Source organism: Alexandromys fortis, unplaced genomic scaffold (genome assembly GCF_014885135.2).
Source record: "Alexandromys fortis isolate MF-2015 unplaced genomic scaffold, M_Fortis_MF-2015_v1.1 scaffold_11, whole genome shotgun sequence".
NCBI lineage: Eukaryota > Metazoa > Chordata > Mammalia > Rodentia > Cricetidae > Alexandromys > Alexandromys fortis.
This window is the reverse complement of record NW_026067912.1, coordinates 15,191,315-15,212,527: the sequence shown is the minus strand read 5'-3', so window position 1 is coordinate 15,212,527 and position 21,213 is coordinate 15,191,315. Positions and strand designations below refer to the sequence as shown.

Below are 21,213 nucleotides of genomic sequence, written 5' to 3'. Positions count from 1 at the left end.
TCCTGAACAAATGCCTAGTGACTCCAGCTAGGAAATTGACAACAGACAAAAATAAAGATACCACCTAAGTCAAATGGAGTGAACCAATAAGTTTATTAGAGTTACTTACAGGAATAGGAGTGAGGGGTTACTTAAGAGAGCAAAAGTGACTTAAAAGCAGTTGCATCACTGAAATGCTAATGTACAGCATGGGTGCTGGTTCATGGAAGAGAAGAAGGGGCTTAGTAAATCTGGTCAGTCTCAGGAATTCCTGAAACTTCTGAGTTGTTGACACCCTGAGTTTTAAGGACTGTCATCATAGAATGTCCTGCGTCTTAAAGAGATTCCCTGCAGTATAGAGCATTGCAACTTAGAGGAAATTGCTGCACAATAACTGCTATTCTCTCAATGGAACCTAAATGATTACATTTTCTAACAGAATTCTGTCTCATGACATGGACTTAATAAAGTCCAAGATACAAATTTACCATTACCCAATATACAGAGTACCAAGAAAAGGACATCTCACAAGGAAGAATACGAAGAAAACATGACAGGGATGTTGGAGTTATGTGCCAGAAATGTGGTATAAAACGGAAAATACTACTTGTAATTAATGAGTAGACTCAATCTTTTAAAGTGCTGGAAATACAATGAACAGAATAAAAAAAATTAAAATGAAATATACAGCCACCATTTTTAAATAAATTCTCTAGATGTGCTCTGTGACAAAATAGAGATGTCGTAGTAAAGAATATGTACACCTAAACACAAACCAATAGAAGTTATCCAGCCAGATAATTCCCACAACAAAAGAAGAAACATTGAAAAACAAATGAGTCAACCCTCAGGTGCCTGCAGGGTCACACCTCACATGAACGTGTCATCAGATTCGCTGAGGAAAATGGGACAAGTGTGACACACTGAAGCAATGTCCAGTTTGGTGAAAGACTCTCCATACTCAAAAATATCTTCCATTTCCAAATAGGAAAAACCCAAATAAACTTATACCCGAGCAAAGCAGAATTCTACAAGATTTTCAAAGAACTAATACCAATACTCCTCAAGTTGTTCCACATAATAGAAACAGAAAGAACATTGCCAAACTCTTTTTACAAGGCCACAATTACCCTGATATACAAACCACACAAAAAGATTACTAAGAAACAGAATTACAGACAAATCTTACTCATGAACATTGATGCAAAAATGCTCAGTAAAATACTGGCAAATAGAATCCAAAAACATATCAGAAAAACCATCGACCATGACTAAGTAGGCTTCATACCAGATATGCAGGGATGGTATAACATACATAAATCTGTCAATGTAATCCACAATATAAGCAAACTGAAAAAAAAATCCACATGATCACCTCATTAAATATTTGAAATTGACAAAATACAACATTCCTTCATGATAAAGGTCTTGGATAGAACAGAGATACGAGGAACAAACTTAAATGTAATAAAGATAGTATACAGCAAGCCAACAGACAACATCAAAATAAATGGAGAGAAACTCAAAGAGATTCCATTGAAATCAGAAGCAAGACAAGGTTGTCCACTCTCTCCATATCAATATAGCACTTGAGATTCTAGCTAGAGTAATAAGACAGCAAAGGGACATCAAGGGGATACAAATCAGAAAAGAAGTCAAACCTTCACTATTTGCTGATAATATAACAGTTTACAGAAGTGACCCCAAAAATTCTACCAAGGAGCTTTTAAACTTATAAACACCTTCAGTAATGTAGTAGGATACAGGATAAAAAAAATCAGTATCCCTCCTTTGTATAGATGATAAATGGGTTGAGAAAGAAATCAGAAAAACAAACAAACAAAAAACTAAGGAAAATACTTTGAAAGAACACTACTATAGGGGATCCATGGTTTGACTACTTCTTTGATGCCTTTATTTAAATTGTTCTATTATTATTAAAAACTCAGGTGTCAGATATTCAGCTAAAAACCTGATAGATCAAGAAAGTATTGGAGGCATAATCAGCTTACTCTCTCTCTCCATGCTTCTCCAATCAAAAGGGCTGATGAATCTTTCTAAGGCCATCCCTACTCTTTTTTTTTCCTCTCTATTGTATCCTGGTTTCAAAATCTCTATGGTTAACCCTAGTCAGCTGGTGATTGATTCTGCCCCAATTCAAAGTTAGTTTTATTAACAATCTCTGAGTATCACAGAGAGAGCAAATATCTCACAACATTTCTCCTTTTGTCTAAATAAAAAGGAAGGCATTTTGCCTCTATTACAGTAAAACTATGTTTTGTATCTAGCAAATTAGAAGAAATTACCCTATTATCTATCTTATCTTGATGAGTCCAGAGTTTTATACCTAAGCCACTTTCTCTGATAACTTGTATTACTATCCTAAAAATAACTTTTTAGATCTTAAAACATTTTCTTAGATAAACAACTTAGGCTTTTATGTCGAACCTTATAAACTTTAAATCTCTCTTTGAAGTTTCTTCCCTAAATTTTATAATAAGGAAAACAATAACTATAACTATTAAGTCTTCAACGCCATCAGATACCTGAGAAGGATAGAATATTACCTGAATAAACAGGGAGTACAGTGTAAGCAAATTCCAAAAGTATAGAAATGACAGAGATATCTGGATGCCTAGATAGTCACACAAAGTTTCTCTGCAATGTTGGGACATCCATTTACAGGCCTAGAATCTCTGACAGACTCTTCTATGAAGCAGGAATTTTGAAGGAATATCCTACCTTGTCTTGGCAAAGTTTGGCAGCCATATTCTTTTGTGACCTACTTTTCCAATTTGGACAGTATATGAGGCAAGGATAGTGTCTTTCCTCAGTGGATAACTTCCACAAAAGAAAGCAAATGCCATATAGAGGTTCTTTACCACCTATCATCTTCTTTGAAGTAGATTGGAGCTGCCAGGAGCAGATGTATCTATCTCATAGTCATGAACAGTCATATATTACTAAAACATCTTATATGTCATATTTTGTAGATCTCTTAAGTATTCAAAGACTATCTATATAAAATATATCTCTGTTTGACTTTGGAAACATATCTAATATGACTACAAGCTAGATTGTCATAGATGACTAACTACTAACCTGCATTTCTATCATTTATAATAATAGCTCTCAAGGACTAGAATTTTATGTTACATTTTTTAAATGAGCTACATGGGTACAATACTTTAAACAAAAGTAGAAAGATATACACAGTACATTATAATAAAAATAACCTTAAATTTGTATCAATATACAAAAATTTATACCAATGTAAAATATTTGAGGTTAATATTTGCTTTTTAGTTCAAAAGTAGATTCACTAATACACCCTTTTATTCTATCATTCCCGTCCTCCCCCCTTTTTCACCTTTTCAGGAAGAGATCCCTGAACCTAACCTTCTTTTCTTAGTTTCCTCCCTGACCATGACCAATAACAATTTGCAACCAACCTTCCTAAATGATGACAAACATCTATAACCCACAAAATTACCAAAAAAACACACTCATCTCACTTCTTTGGAATACGGTCTGTGGACATTGTGTTCTTTAACTTACTTCCTGCTGTTTGAGGGTAAAGGCATCTTTAGTAGACCCTGAAAAAATTATAATGATCAAGTCTTGAGAGAGCTAGCTATTGTCTAGTCTCGGTGTGATAGGAAAATTCAGGGCATATCTGAAGTCCTGGCTGGAGTAGTTAGTCTATGTGGCTAGACTATCTTAGCTAACGACTTTGAAGTTATCTATGGCTGTACCAACCTGAATATGCCTGATCTCATCTGATCTTGAATGCTAAACAGAGTCATGCCAGGTTAGACCACCTGAAAATACTGGGTGCTGTAGGGGAGTGGACAGGAGGAGCCCACATGGTGGGTGAGGGTGTGGGGACTGACAGAGATGTCTGTGAAGGACAACTCAGGCAGCTGCAGAGCTGGCAGTGAGCAGTTGTGATTCCTGTGACTGAGGAGCTGGCTGCTGCAGAAGACACCTTGTGATCCCGTGTCCCATGTGTGGTACCAGATGAAGAGTTTATCTAAATTGTTCCATTATTCATAAAAACTTGGATTTGTATAAAAATCTGATAGATCAAGAAAGCACTGAAGGAATGACCAGCTAACCCTCTCTCTCCAAATTTCTCAGATTGGAATGGCCTAGAAATCTTTCTAAATCCCTTGCAACTCTTTCCTATGTCCTCCAAAATCTCTATGTCTAATTCCAGTCAGCTAGTCATTGACTCTGCCCCTGACTCAATGTTAACTTTATTAACAGTCACAGTGTGATCAAATGTCCCACATCACTTAATTTTTTTATCAGAAATCACAGAAGACAGAAATGTGACACTTTTTAAACTTTTGGAAAAGTAAAACTTTATCTCTACCATTCTGTACCCAGACAAAAATATCCCTTAGCAAAGAAAGCCATTTAGAGGTTAAGAAAATCTAAGGCTGCATTATTAAGAAAAACTGACAACATTAGGCCAGAAGATCTGAACAAAAAGATTACTAGAAGAAGCTAAGAAATAAAGCAGATGATACAAGAAAAAAAAAGTTGAACTACGGGGAAGAAACTCAGATTAAGAAAATATGGTAATATTAGCCTGCTTTTTGTCTCCTTGTAGTCTTCAAAATGCAGTTTATTGTCACATGGAAAAGCATAATGTGCTATACTGAACTTAAAATGAGCATGGTTACATTACAGGTACAATATCTAATGTTTTCACAGAGTTTCCTGTGAAAGTGATAACCAAACTCATGCAAAATGCAGATAAGTCAGTCTTTTAGCATCCCTAAGAGCTCCCACTAAAAAGCAACCATTTATTAATCTATAGAGTAATATATTGAAATTCACAATCTATAGATTAAAATGGAATGGCACTGATAATGAATAATTTTCACTGCCAACTTGACTTAAAAGCATGTAGCCATACACCTCTGAGCCAGTCTTCTTTCCAGAGAGGTATTACCGGGAGAGGTCTGCCCTGAATTTCATCAGGTCTGTCCTCAGGGCAGTGGTTCTGGACTGAGCAAAGATGAAAGGAGTAAAGTAGCTGATAATGCCATCCATCTCTCCCTGTTTTCTGACTTCTGATACAGCATGATCAGCTACCTCATTTCTTACTTGCCTCTATGCCTTCCCCACTATGATGGGCTGTGCCCTCAAGCCATGGGGCAAAATGAACTCTTCAGTTGCTTTAGTCAGCAGTTTTGTCATAGCAGTGAAAGGAAGTAACTCAGACATGTTTGTATGCCAAGACCGAAGGATTGAAAAGGGAAGAGAAATAGATGGAAAAAAAAAAACTACGTGAATTGTAAAATTATAGGCTTAAATCTAGAAATACTAATGGTTATGTTGACAGTATAAACATCCCAAATAAAAGGCAACAAATGAATTTTTAAAAATGCAAAATGCCAGCCCAAATCTATGTTATCTATATGAAGCTAATCTGAATTATAATGATTCAATTTAAAAAAAGAATCAAGAGGACTGAAAGTGATATACCATGGAGCCAGTAATTGAAAGAAAGTGCTGTGGCTACATTAACTTATGCAAAATGATGCTCAGAGCACAGGGTTTTACCAAAGATAAATTAGGATGCTGCATGATGATGCAGTAGCCAATTAATCAAGGATATGTGGCCATCCTAAGTGTACATGCAGCTAATAATAAAGACCAAAAAGTTCATGAAACAGAAACTGGAAAAGCTGGGATGTGCAAAAGACAAGTCTGCACTTAGGATGGGCCCCCTTCTCAGAACACAGAATTCCTAGAATAAAAAACCAGTAAGATTTAGAAGACTTGACTTACATTGTGGAACTAATTGATATGGGCAGAACATTTGAGTCAACAGAAGCAAGTTTTCTGCAAGTGCTGTCATTAAATGTGTGTTCAGATGGACCAAATCCGTGGTCACACACTTCAAATTGAAAAGGATGACATGCACAATTTGTCAATAACATAAATATTCTGGAAATCAGGAAACAAAAAAAGTAAGAGGAAATTTGATGAAGGAATACTTGGGGCCTTGGGTATGCCAATCAGTCTACCTACAAAATTAACACATGGTTCAAGAAGAAAACATAAGACCAATTAAAAAAAAATAAAAGCTTTAAACTGAACATAAAAAATAAGGAATGATGCTTACACAGTGTCTGAAAAGAAACACATAGCATTAAAGCTTATATTAGGAAATGAATTCTTTGACTAAATAATCTTCTTCCATCTTTGGAAGTCAGGGAAAGACAAAGAAAATAAACACAAAGCAAAAATCAATGAGCATGAAGATAAAAGAACAGTAGAAAAAGAAATCCTTTGAAAATATCAATAGAATTGACAAGCTTCTAGGAACACTGGAAAAGTGGGGGAGAGACATAAATTACCAGTGTTAGGAAAGAGTAAAATATGTCAAAGTATTTTACTCCTGCAGTTAGGATAAATAATCATAAAATGGAGAAACGTCAAGCTGCAAAATGAACTTAAATCAAGGGATACATATTTCAATTATTTCTCGTTCTTAACAATTTTCTGTCCATCCAGACAGTAAATAATCCTTTAATCCCTTTCTCAGTATTTTTCAAACAGTTTGCTCTCTCCTCAGCTCCTTCCTTTTGCATGCCAGCTGAGATACCACTACTTGACTGGAAACTCCTAAGAGGAGCTACATGCTATATTCATTTTTATATCTCTTTTTTCATTATATGACCCAGTTCGAGTGTGATAAAAGGCCATCCACTTAATAGACACTTACAGACATTTTAAATTACAGACATTTACAAATCTTCCCTTATAAGTTCCCAAAAGAAAGAGCTATGGTGACCAACAAAGTTAGGCCCCTTCCTGACACTGTAATATCAGTTAAGTGGTCAAATTCATTTACTCCCCTAACTCTCAATTTCATCTTACTTAAGAGGAGATCATAATATGAACTTGAAGAATCCTGTAAAGTCTGCACAGGACTCTGCGCTTGACTCTGGAGCTGTGTGGATCCATAGATGGTGGGTGCTGTCACCCACGGCATATTTTTATTGAAAAGTGTAGACATATGCCTCACAAGGGTGGTTCCCCAACTGTGTTCACCGAAGATCTGTGAAGATGAATCACTGAGTTTTTAGTGGGAAACCATAGAATTTATATTCATTATATTTCCTCACTATAAAATGTATATTTCTCTGTGTTATAATGAACATGTATAATATTATAATATATGCATATCAGTTACACATGAAAACATCTTGAAGTTGTACATAAAAAGAGTTTCCTGTATAAGATGAATGAATATAAAGTAGGAGAAAAGGATTCACCAGTGGACTCTGGGTAAGATATACCAAGATGTATCACAGCAATGTAATTAGATGGCTTTAAATAAAAAAAAAATAAAAATGCAGAAATATCGAAAGCAACAGTTCTCAATCGATGAGATTTTGCCCCTACCGTGGACAAACGTTTTTAAAAAATATTTAAGAAAAGTGGTGTCACTGACATCCAGTAGGTTGAAGTCAGACATGCTGCTAAACATTCTCTAACACATGGGCCAGTGTTCCCAACAAAGAATGATTTGGTTCAAAATGTCAATAGTGGCAAGACTGAGAACCCCTGACCTGTACTAGGACATGTCTAGGGTTCTTAGTAGCTCTGTTGTGTAGATGCATTAAAAAAAAAAACTCTGAGCTTTTTTTAATAGATAGTTCAACAAACTTACAAAGAATAGACAACAACAATTTACTCTAAACTAAAATGTCACTTTCATGGGGTATTGAAATGCTGATAATGATGCCGATTAATTAATTAATTAATTATTTTGGTTATACAAGACAGGGTATCTCTGTATAACAGTCCTGGCTATCCTAGAGCTTTCTTTGTAGATCAGGCTGGCTTTAGACTCACAGAGATACACTTGTCTCTGCCTCTGAGTGCTGAAATTAAAAGCATGCACCACCATGCCTTGCTGAAATGCTTGATATGACTCATAGTATTAGAACCATATGCCCTATGTTGGCATAAATCTACTCATGAGGAATATCTAACAGTTGCTTATATTTGACCAAAATGTCACTCTTGGGAGTTACTGAAATGCGTGTTATCATATGTTCTATTAACAAATTGCCCTGTAATAGCATAAACGGACAAGAAGATAGAACCGTTACATTTGACAGGTAAATAAAAAGAAGTGTCTGGACCCATTTTGTTAGCCCACAAGACATAGTACTTTAAAAATTTCAAAAGAGAATAAATGCTGAACTACCCACTGCCCACCAAGGACACCAGGCCTTCCAGGGTGCATTACTATGGGAGAGGTCCTTAATGAAAAAAAAATCACGATTCCCCCCCCCTTTTTTTTTTTTGTAAATTAAAAGCAGAAATGTGCAGTTTGGACACTGGATTTTATAAGCAGAAAATGAAAAACCTCATGTTTTGAAATCATCTTCCAATGGGAAAAAAACCATCCTAGCTATGCTGAAGTTCATGTTGGCCTACATGTGACTAATTATCTCTCTAGTACATAATTTTGTATTGGTATTATTTTTGGTTTTTGAGACAGAGTCTCCCTGCGTAGCCTTAACTGTCTTGGAACTTTCTTCATAGACCAGACTGGCCTCAAACTCAGAGATCCCCCTGCCTCTGCCTCTATCCCTACCTTTGCCTCTGTCTCTGCCTCTGTCCCTGCTCCTGCCCCTGCCTCTGCCCCTGCCTCTGCCTCTGCAGTGCTGAGATTAAAGGCATTTGCCACCACCTCCAGCTCTCTCTATTACATCTTTCATTTCAATTGAATGTTATACTGGTAGATCATAAATAATACCAGGACAACTTATATCTCTGCCATTCTACTCCAGTTCAAAATCTGAACATTTCCTATCATTTTCTGTATGAGCCAGGACCTCAGTAAGTAACTGAGATCTTTGGGCGATGACTCACTCTGTACATCCACAACTCATTGGAAACCCCATGTAGTAATAGTTGAAATACTGAATTTATATGCTTTTTGGAAAGGGGGCCCATAAGTAACATGAAATCAAATGCTGATAATTAAATTTCATGATGAAAACAAGTAAAAATGGCTTTAGTAAATTTATTAAGAGAAAATAATGTTTTGTGAAAGGTCTTATTGCTATTTGGGAGGGAAGACTGCGACATTCAAATGAACGCATACTAATCATTGGCAAGATTTCCAAACTATGTTCATAAATTTTTTAAAAAAATTATTAAATTAAAAAAAATCTCTTGACTCTTTTTCTTGTAGCCTAAATATTTAAGAGAAGAGAGCACTCACATAGAATCAAGAGACTCCTAAATTCATGCAGTTCTGGATGGAGGAAAAATAGGGTTCTCAAGGGAAACTTGCCCTGGAACGATTTTTCCAAAGCCAGTATAATCTGTTCTGCTTTTCAGATTATGCCATTAGGCACTCCAACACCCAGGTGTCTCAATTCATCAGTGGTCTTATTTAAAGACCTAGAAAATTTTTAAGTTATTTTTTTCCTGCATAACATCACTTACTTCAAGTAATGCTTTCAAGTCAGTTTCCACATATAAGAATTAAAAAAACATTTATTAAATGTATCCATTTCTTAAATTATATGCAAGGTTTTTCAGTGTTTTTGCATTCATAAACACAAATCTTCATTGTGTTTATTCAGCAAAAACTAAATCAAAACTTTTTCAGTATTAGTTAAGTTCCCAATGGGTGATATTCATGAAACTCTACTGGGAGTGTCTTCTAAAAGTGCGTTTTCCCAAGACTTAATCTAGACATTCAGACACAGAAGGTAAAATGTGGGCTGAGCAGATCTGTTGCCACCACCTCTTCTCACAGGAAAATCCTAGAACAAATTGTCCTGGGAACATGCCAGTTTAAATAAACCATACCCCAAATCATTTCATTTCAGAGTCATAGTAATCTACTTCGTTATCAAATATGACACATAATTAAACAGTGATTTCATAAGCCATAGATTATTTCCAACTAAGCAGACTGACCCTGAAGAGCTATCTTAAATCACTATAGCAACTATATTGAAGAGTACTGAAAGTGAAATACAAAGATTCATTTCTCTTTGGTCAAAGTAGTTGAATAAAGTAAGGAGAGCAATGAATTCTCAGAACCTCTGGGGAAAAAAAAGAGCTGAATTTATAAAACATTGTCTCTACTAAACTGAGGGTCATTAAATGGTGATGTCATTAGAATCTGCCCATTTATTCCTACAGGATTAAACAAGTCCAGAATAAGAGCTGGTACTCAGCCATTGTAACTACCACATGGTCTTTCACATAGCAAGCTTCAAGCATATCTACTAATACACGATGGATGTTATGGTTTAAATCTAAGATGTTCCCTGCAAACTTTTGCTTTGAATTATAATTCCTTGTCTTGTGGCACTAATTTGAAGGTTTTAGAACCTACAAGTGAAAGAACTTGGCTGGCAGGAGTAGATTAACAGAGGTGAGCCTTTAAGGATATGATCATTTCTATTTCTGATCTGTTTTCTCTATTTCCTGCCTATCATGAGGTAAGGATTAGGAGCTGCATGCTTTTGTGGCCACAGATAGAGCCGCTCCCATTATCATGCATTCTCTGCCTTGACAGACTAAACTCTGTCTACAAAAATAAACCGTTCCTTTTTTGAGATGTAATATAATTTAATCATGGTAACAAGAAAGCAACATATCTACTGATTAAGTTGAGAATTGATACTAGAGTATTAGTTACTCTAGTATCAATTCTATACTATGCGTGGTGACATTTGTAAGCTCTGCCAACTTACACATAAACCTTTGAGTTGTTTATTAGCATCTTTCTGTGAAGAAAGGACAGGATAATGGGACAAGTGCTGAGGAAGGGACTTAAGAGCAGAGAATGGAATAGAATGAGGTGGGCCATGGGAATTCTTTGAAGAATACCATTGAGCATGCAGGAAATACTTCCTAAGATTCAGGGCAGAAAATCTCATGGAGAAAATTGAATCTGGAATGATTGTGTTTTCTCGAAACACCTAAACCATTTTATAGTGGGAACAAAACTCATGATTTTATTATTCGTAGATGTGTTTGCCTAATTAAAATTTAAAGACAGACTATGATAGGCAGTAGATTAATTTTGTCATTAAATGTGCTCTGATAACGTTGATCTGGGGAGGTCCCTAACTGTGCCCCAAGTCAGGTCTAGACACTGGTCCTCAAAAGCTAATAAAAAGAGGCAAATTGACAGTGGAATGCAGAAAAATAGATTTATTCAATAGGACATACAGGGAAGATAGAAAAAGAAATGCAGAAAACCCTCAAATCCATCTTTAGGGAGTCTAAATAGAGAAAGGACCAAGATGGGTGTCTAAGCAGTCACAGTCAAGGTATGGTCCCGACCACCTGGTTTTCATCTTGTTTGTGTTTCAGTCTCATACTGTAATAGTCTGACATGTTGTTAGAATTGTTTGAAATCTCTTTAAGGAGGACAAGTCCCCTTCTGGCTGGTACCTTCCTCCCAACATGAGACTTCTGGGGAAATTCCCATTTCTATGGCATCCATTGTTGTTTCTGTAATCTAATAGTCAGGTTGAGAGACACAAATATCTCCTTAGAATATTTTCATTTTTACAAGAATGGTTACCAAATCACCTTAAGCATTTTACATTCATTACAAAATGCATTATGTTAATATTAGCAAATATATTTGCCTAATTAAAATTTAAATACACACCACAATATATAGTAGACAGCATTTTACATTTAATGTGTTCTGAATCATTTAACATGCTCTCAGATGTTTTAAGCATTTACTTCAACAAACAATTACATGCCATTTCATGTTCAAATAATAATTTATCGTCATCAGTATATATCAAACAGATATGTTTTTATTATGAAATTCCTCTTTAAAATATAGGTAGGTATTGTTTTATTATAAAATGGTGAATATCATTAAATAGCTTAAGACAAATAACTTGCCTTCTGACATTGTCTTTTAGTCAGTGTGTCCCAAGTGTCACCAGAAAGCATTGATAAGTATCCTCAAGCAGGGTGTCTAAATTTATAAACATCTAGTTTTGTGAACTGAAAAGAGATTTGTAAACATAGCACCCCTCTGGTCGTCACTTGTGCAGTAAATCCCAAGTAAGCTTGGATTGATAAATGCTTCTGTTGCCCTTGGGATTTCAGGGGTTGATTTATGAGTCGATATACAAAAATATATTAATTTAATCAGGCACAAATTTTACTGTACAATTTCTGCTTTAGCGTGTAATTTATAAATCCTGTTCAGCATGTTTTTGGTTTTTTCGATGACCACCACGTAGAAGTGAGTCTCATGTGTTTTTACTTAAGGGGTTGAGTGAAGAAAACCGATTTTCTACTTGCAGTTTCAACGGGAAGTAGAAACACCAGACAGAGGGAGGTATGGTGATTTAGAATTGTCATCCCAGCGCTGGACAAGGCAAGTCAGCACAGTGGTCAGAAGACCAAATTGAACAAGATACAAGGTTTTTATCCTAACTTCAGCTGCAGTATGAGATCTCAACACAACAACAAAAATAATTAACAGAATAGAACTTTCTATGTGTTCTGGTAGGTTAGTAAAAATGAGCTACAAATGCACTGATAATGCTAATGTGTCAAATTATTTCTAAGTATTCGCAAGTTTAAATTGCAATTAAACATCTTCCTAATTGTATCTTCCAGTCAGTCAGCACTTGTGGCTGAGTAGCCATTGGTTATTTTCTAATCTTCAGTCAATAGCCTTCACTTAATAAAAACTTGAGCTGTAATAGAGTGCCTCGCTGTCCCAGGATAGACATTTTACTGTTTTTCCTGAAGGGTATGCAACTGCCCAACTCTCAGCCAATCAACTGGTCACGTGCAAAATCAGTCCTTATTCTGCCTAGAGTGCAAAATGAGCTCAATCGAGTGATACCAAGGGAAGACCATAGTCCCTGAAACAGGGCTCCTTCTTTTAAGTCTGAAATGTTTATTCATGGACGAGTAAATGAGAGAGAATGCAATCTGGGGGGGTGGGGAGGGGAGAGAAAGTTCTTTTGGGTGCAAGTCTGCCTGTGCACTGCATGCATGTGCCTTAAGGACAGAAGCCAACCTTGTAAGCACTTTACTGTTTGAACAGGGACTCTCAAGGGCCCAGATTTTGCCAATTAGTCTCCACCGACTGGAAGCATACCCCTGAGATCACCCTATTTCCACCTCACCAGCACTGGAATTACAGCTCAACTCCATGATGACTGCCTTTTTACTCGAGTCTTAGAAACCAAAATCAGGACCCCATCCTGCATGGCACGCACTCTGCTGACTGAGCTATCTCTCAACCCAAAACTTCTAAATTTTGAAACAAACTATGAATTCCTTTCATAGAAAGAAACAGTATTTGATCTTTGAATAAATTAGTTGAATATGTAGTTTACACTCTGTCACTCATTATATAAGTAACTAAAACTTTGCCTTTTTAAAATACTGTTTTTTCTTTTAAAAAATCCTTATTTTAAAATTTAATTGGAAAGTTTAAAGTACAACATAAAAACATAAACTATATGCATTACTAATTTGGTATATTAATTTGTTTCTTAACATGCTAATACAGAAAACTGTAGTTCCTAATTGCTGCTAGATTACAAAAGTGCAATGGTTTTGCGTATTGTGTATGCAACAACCTTATTAAATTAACCTTGTGCTTTGATGAATGATTTGGCACATTGATAAGATTCTCCGTGCATTATCTATATATTTTCCTACTATCTATTCTATGTAATACACATATACACCATATAAAATAGGACTTTACTTTCCCCTTTCTAGCATATGTCTTTGCCTTCTTTGTCTCACCTTCATTATTTGGACATGTTGAATAGAACTTGTTAGGTAAGACAGTCTGTCTTGTTATGGAACCTGGGGAAAGAGGTTCAGTTAAGAGTGACCTTAGCCATTTAACTGAGCCTCCTTAGTGGGCAGAGGGAATTATCTGATGCATCTACCTTCTGTATACGACGCCCTGGGCCTCTTAGAAAGGATGAAGAACTTCATCGAGTGCCGCTTTGCATCGATCTAAGAGCTCACCTTTAGTTCTCTGGGAAAGAGCTTTAAATGGTTGATGTTCAAAATTTATATCACTCTTGCTTTACTAGGAAAACATTCTTCCCCTCTCCCTCTCTCTTCCCCCCTTTCCCTTCTTTCTCCTCTTTCTCTCCTGTACCCTCCACTCTCCCTCCCCCCTCTCCTACTCCTTCTCTTTCTCTCTCCTTCCCTCCTCTCCTTCCCCCTTTTTTTTTCTCCTACTTTATCCAACTTTTGTGGTAGAGAATAGTATTTTATCTTCCCAGCTTCCAAATGAGTCTTTTTATTCAGAGTTCATATCCCTGAGTTTCCATAAAGTACCAGGCATCTAGACAGCAAATAACTTGTGCTTTTAAAAGTTTCTCTGGCATTCCATACCTCTTAATTGACATTCGACATTTCCAGTCGGTGTAATTATTGTTGTGGTTGGACCTACTGGCTCACTGTGCATTTTATGTTTGCTTTGTGTTTCCTGGTTGCCTTTCTCCTGCCACATTTGAAGCCGTTGAAGTTGCTTTTGGGATTCTATTTTATCTATTGGCTTTCTAGATTATTTCTTTCTGTGATTATTTCGGTAATGACCTATAGATTATAATATAGTATCATTAATTTTTCAGCATATTGAAAGTTAATGTTCCATGACTTCTTGTAAAGCTTAATGGCTTTCTTATAAATCTTTTACACCCTCTCCGTAATTTATACAATGGTTTTCACGTAACGTGTTACTCATGCTATCATTTAAATTTGAGCAGGCATAATTATTTTATTGAATGAATAGCTAAATGTTGAGACTGTGAAGGTAGCCCAGTGGGTAAGCACTTTGCCAGCATGTGTCCGAGTCCCAGAGGACCAATAAAATTAATCTGAACTTTTATCTGGTATAATTTCCCCTCTTCTTGAAGAACTTGCATTCTTCTTTTAGGAATGGTCTACTGGATAATTTTGTCTGTTTCTCCTTTTAAAAATGGAACTGTGTCACAGTCCCTGTGTTTAGTAGCCATTAAGGAAGAAGGGGCAGATAGTATGTAAGAGCCAGCAGTCAGGGAAGACCAGGGCAAAATAGTGTCTGCTGGTTATGACAATGCACTACTCATGAACTGGAGCAGTTGCCTGCACAAGACCAGCAGAAGACCAAGCCAGTCAGAACCCCAGTCTGGGGATGGGTCACATGAACACACCAAATTTTGAAAGAATTAATTAAAATATTGTAATTTTTAAAAAGAAAGGAAACTCTTATGTATTACTTTGAAAATCTTGTTCCTGACCATTTTTTTCTGTTGTTCCATGTGAGTCTGGGTTGGAGGTTTGGCTCACCTCCAACTTCCTCCTGCGTTTGGTCTCCTACAATGCATTGTGCCTGTTTCCCATTTAATTTTCTACTAAATCATAGAGGAAGAGATAAACTCCTACTTGGGACAGGAATACAATTCAGGTGTGATTTTTAATAATAAGTTATTTATAAACGCACCAGGCTTCAGATTACTTTGTGTTGACTGAATGCAAATGTCTATCTATAATTCCCCCCAGAATCTTCACCAAGCTCGGATGGCAAAATAATTAAACAAACAAACACACTCAAGGACAAAATGAAGACAGCAGATGGAACAATAACATTCAGAAATCTAGAAAGCAATGCAACTCCTGGTATCTGTTTCAGACTAGAGAAGGCAGAATGCCAAAATGCTGAGTACAATGAGGCAAAAAGCTAAAAACCTGAATATCTGTGCGTGAAATCCTAGAATTATGTAGGTTAGAATCCACTGGTTCTTTGCGGGCAGACATACCTGCACTTTCAGAAATTGGAGCTAGAAACTTAAGTGTTGCTAAAGGATCAAAGAGAAGTTGGATTCTCTAGGTCTCTGCTGCACCAGGAAGATATTTGGAGTCCTAGAGGGCTTTGGTCACACAGTCTCTGAACTTGGACATGGCTAATGTATCAGAGATGGAGAGCGGTGTAAGGGTCATTAGAAAAGCCTTTCCAGTGAGCAGAGGTTTATTCTCTGCATGCTTCATGAGAGGCTGGAGGTTGATGAGCGGTCTCCTGGAAAAATCGATCCACTCTGAAGAAAGATCCTACAGCAACGGTTTTAACCAGTGAGTCTGTGAACCTAAATGAGAGCAGTAATCCAATCCTGTTCTCACAGCCTTTAAAAGCTACCGTGTCTCTCATTTCTAATGCAAGCAGCATGCCCTCACAATGTAATCACACCTGAGGACTCTCTGACGAGCAGGATTCGGCTAGCTTTGTATGCAGGACTCTTCCTGCATTTCTCAGAATCACATCATTACTTTATAAATTACAGCGATCTGAATACATCATTTTTGAAAGAGCCCACGAGCTTCCTCAGAGTGCTGTAGCACCGAAGACTCTTTGAACAATAGGCATGCTATTAGAGTCTCTCCTATCAAAACAATGATCGCATGGTAACAAACACACAGCGAGGCTGATAAACTGATAACCTCACTCAGACTTCCCCGTACAGTTCTTATGACCTCTCTCCCTTTTCTTCCAGCTATACTGAGGACTGAACACAAAGCCTTTTACAGGCTGCACAAACAATCCACCTTGGAACCGTGCCACTACCTTTGCTCCTATTTGCTTGTTCATCTACTTATTTATTGAGACACAACCTTACCAAATTTCCCATGTGGACCTTGAACTTGCGATGCCCCTGTCTCAACCATGCAAGTAGGTGGGATAAGAGGAATTCACAAACAGGTCCAACTTGGGGCTCATTTTTAATTCTAATTTGACACCTAAGAAAGAGCTGGCATTGGAGGAAAGCCTTGATATGAAACTTAGAAGCAGAACAGATAAAGGAACAAACAAGGGCAAAGAGGAGACAGACAAAGTGGTAGAAAAGTAAACTACCAACAGAAACTTAATAATTAATATCCTAAGAAAAATACAAATGATATTGCATCCATAAAAGAAAGCCAGGATAATACACACAAATGAACAAAGAGCCGAAAGAAGCTCTTGGAATTTAAGCCAATAGTTTCAGCTAAAACTTCAGTAAATGACTAGAATTTCAAACATTATTCTTGACCTAGAAAATAGAGAGCGACGGGGTGGAATGGTATTGCATATGTTATGCTTACTTTACATCTGTAAAACATTATGCACCCTAGTAAACACCTCCTGATCTCTTCTGTACAAAACCCCCTGCCTGCAAGTATTGTTAAAAACATACTATCAGAAGTAAAGAGAGGTCCCCCAAATGGCTTAGATACATGCAGGGTATCTGTATCAGCGATTTGTTCTTTATCAGAACATTAATATCTGACAAAGGAAAGGCTCATCTCTGTGGATGTTGCTACTGTTCCTCACTGATTCAGTCCATTTAGACAATGATAATAAGGACCATCAACTGGATATCATACAAACAACAGAAATTGATTTAGTGTAGCTTTGGAAGCTGGGAGCTCCAAGACCAAGGCATTGGTAGATACAATGTCTAGAGACAGCCTCATTTCACACACATGTTATCTTTTCCCTATGCCTACATGGTGCAAGGGGCTAGCTAGCTACATGGCTTCCTGGGGCCTCTTCTACAGGAGTACTTATTCTGTTCTTGAGGACTTAACCTTCAGAAACTAATCACCTCCACAGAGGTTACCTTCACTTTGGTAGACTCAATTTCCGTATGAATCCGGAGGGTGGATAAGCACTGGATCTAGAAGACTTGTCATATAGTCCCAGTTTTCTAATTAACAGGCTCATTGTGGGATTGCTCCGCCCTTCTCTAATTTGAACATTGCTCTTGGTTTGCTTTTGGCCGTCCTGTGACTGCATTACTTACTTTTCTCATTGCTGTGACCAAAGACTTGATAAGAAAAAAGTTAATGGAGGAAGAATTCAATTCTGCTTACAGACCATGCAGGGTATAGGCCATTAAGGTGGGGCAGGCATGGTTAAGAAGCATGAAGTGGCTAATCACATGGCAACCACTGGCAGGAAACACAAGGAGAACTGGAAGTAGGGCTGAGCTAAGAAACCTCAAGGGCCCACTTAGTGACCCACTTCCAACAGCGAGGCTCTTCCCTGGGGTCCTCCCTCATCTGGGGACCACATGTGTAAACAAATAAGTCTATGAACATCACATTCAAACCTCAGCAGCCAGCAAATGCACTATGCTCCTCGAGAAAGACTGGCTCCCAGTCTGATCTGGTACCGCTTGTTCTCTACCGCAGTGAAGAAGCCTCCTCCAGGCTGAATAGCTGGGTGCCAACAGAGGACAAAGGCCTCCTTCCTGCCAGCTCAGACTGCACATAAAGCTTGAACAATACTAGATAAACCTCCTTTCCACCCACCCTGAGAGCTTAAGGTAGTTTGTGTTTCACAAGAACAACCATCTATTTCCATGCATCTGCTCTCTTTGTGAGTTATGAATGTGCCTGCCCCTTAGGTTCCTCAGTTATAAACCCAACACCCAAATCCATATGAAAATATTAACATATTAGGCTTTTTGGAGACACTGAGATAAAATCAATTCATAAGGATGGAGCTTCTAGAATAGCATTGGTGATTTTAAAACAAGGACGGAAGACATGAACTGTCTTGCTGGGCCTCACTATGCTGTGCTATGATGTGATCCCTATGGTATATTATGACACAGCAAGAAAGCCTTAGAAGATACTGGAAAGATGTGCTCTGACTTGCCAGATTCTAAACCAGAGCAAAATAAAATTCAATATAAATGTCATGGTCTTAAGGTTTTTTTTCTTTCTTTTTTTTAATAGCAACAGAAAATGGGTCAAGACATGAACCCAAGGGAATTGCTTCACACACACAAAAAAAAGGAGAGTAAGTGAAAGTAAACCCAGATTTTTTTTCTGCCCGAGCCTTTGCCTTTTATATTTGTTAGTTGGAGTCCAGCACTGCCGATTTCAGCACCATTCCCTGAGTGAAAGGACTCTTTAGAAGCTACCCTTTCTCTCTGATAAGCTCCTGCCTAAAACGTCCTTCTCCTATGCCTCCCTGTTCCTCAGTTCTCTTCCGGACATCTCTTTCCATGAAATGCCTCTGAACTCTGTTCTTTTAAGGAAGCTTCCTTTATTTAGGCTCCTACAAAGTGGGGCTGGAGAGACGACTCAGAAGTTAAGAGCACTGGCTGCTTTTCCAGAGGGTCTAGATTGGATTCCCAGCATCCACATGGTGGCTCATAAGCATCTGTAACTCCAGTCAACACCCTCCTCTGGTCTCCATGCATACTGCACACATGGAGTAAACATACAAATAAAATGATCGTGTATATAAATTTTCTTAAAAAAAATAATTGCAAATAAACTTTCCTTTACAAATGCTTTCCTTTACAAATCTGACTCGTTTTTACCATTGCTCTGAGCAAGTGTGTGTTTGTGTGCCACAATGCATTCGGAAGGCAGAGGACAACTTGCAGGAGTCCACTCTGCACCATCTGTATCCCAGAGATTGAACTTGGGCCATCAAAGATCGAAAGCAAGTGCCTTTACCTGCAGAGCACTGGAAAGTGCACCGTCACTCACGAGATTGGCTCATGGGCTTGGCCGGAATGTTCGCATTCAGTATTCAAAGTCACTGCTTGGGTCGCTGCACAGTAAGACCTCGATGAACAAATGAACAAGCAAATGGAGCGTCAAGAAAGCTCCGAATAAGCCTAAAGAATACAGACATGATGTGGCTTAGGAGCTGCAGACACAAAGATGCTGGAATGGATGAAAGCCACTAAAGGACTGTCGGGTAGTGATGCTCCGGTAATGTCACGGAGCAGACACACTTCCTCCTGGTGTCTCGGCTGGCTAGAGTTATAAAAATAGAGAGCAAAAATATCAAAGTGAAGGAAAGTTACCATTTCCTTTCCATCTGAATGTTAAATTTTCAAAGCGAGCTCCAGGCCGTTTCTAATCACATCAGAGTTGCTCCCACCCTGCCTTTCAAACATGAAAACCCCGGAGCGTTGCAGGAAACGGTGTTCAAAGTGGACTAACATGACTTATACCTTCTAAAAAGGGCTCTTCAGCTGCTGCCATTCCTGATTTTTTTAAATGTTATAATTTGACATCGCCTTCATTTGATCCTGTGCACTGTGTCTTCACCTACATGAGTTAGACGCCCATTTGTTAAAAGTATAATAAGGCATCTTTCATGGAAGCAGCGCTTAATACTTATGTGGATTTCCACAGTGTGTTACCCTTCCTCTTTCATATGCTTCCTTGGCAACATAACAATTAATGCTAATGGATGCATACAAACTTGCTGATCCTGGATGGGGGGATGTAGTAAGGAAGGCCCTCTTGTTCATCCCAGCTGCCTGGTTAGCTTAGCCCCAAAATAACCACACAGAAATTGTATGAATTAAATCACTGTTTGGCCCATTAGCTCTAGCCTCTTATTGGCTATCTCTCACATCTTGAGTTAACCCATTTCTATGAATCTGTATGTCACCACATGGCAGTGGCTTACCAGGAGATTCAGCATGTCTGACTCTGGTGGCTCCATGGCAGCTCTCCAACTCTGCTTTCTTTCTCCCAGAATTCAGTTCTGTCTTCTCGGCCTACCTAAGTTCTGCCCTATCAGGCCAAGGCAGTTTCTCTATTCGTTAACACATAGACAGAAGGACCTCCTACACCAGAGGGGTCTGCCGAACATGGGACTGTAGAGGCCTCAGGTTTCCTCTGATCTTAAGCCTGGTAGGACAATGAAATAGTCTTGGAGGATGGGACTCTGAGAGAGGCCACTGATGTAGGAATTGGCCCAGGCAAGAAGAAAAACAAGCCAGAATTTGAACAGTAGAAAACTGTAGATCCCTGACTGCTATGATGGAGAAACATAGAAATGTTTGTGAATGGGGAGCAAAGTATTTTGCAGTTCTCCTGTTTGGCCTTCTGCTTGACCAGTTTCTTAAACTGATTAGAAATGAATGGGATCACAGTGCCAGAAATGGCAGAAAGTGGCATGTCACGTGTACTTGGAGTGTTATATCCAGGGTACATTTTGACTTTAATACTGATTTTTATATTCTTTGAATCACCCTTACTCATATCTGAACTCTAAATTCTAAACAAAAGTTTCTAAGCATTTGTTGGGAAATAATATGTGGCCTTAGTTGGTTGGCATACAAAATAGGGTTTTCTTTTACTCTTATTATTTAGATTGGTTGTCCTGTTCTTGAGACAGGGTCTCATTGTAGTCCAGGTTGGCCTTAACTTTTA

General features: G+C 37.9%; 1 protein-coding gene across 3 annotated transcripts in view; it reads left to right on the top strand.

Moving 5' to 3' along the window:
* Cyyr1 (cysteine and tyrosine rich 1) overlaps positions 1 to 21,213 on the top strand; it is a 97,308-nt gene that overhangs the window by 17,257 nt on the left and 58,838 nt on the right. The gene's annotated exons all lie outside the window — the stretch shown is intronic.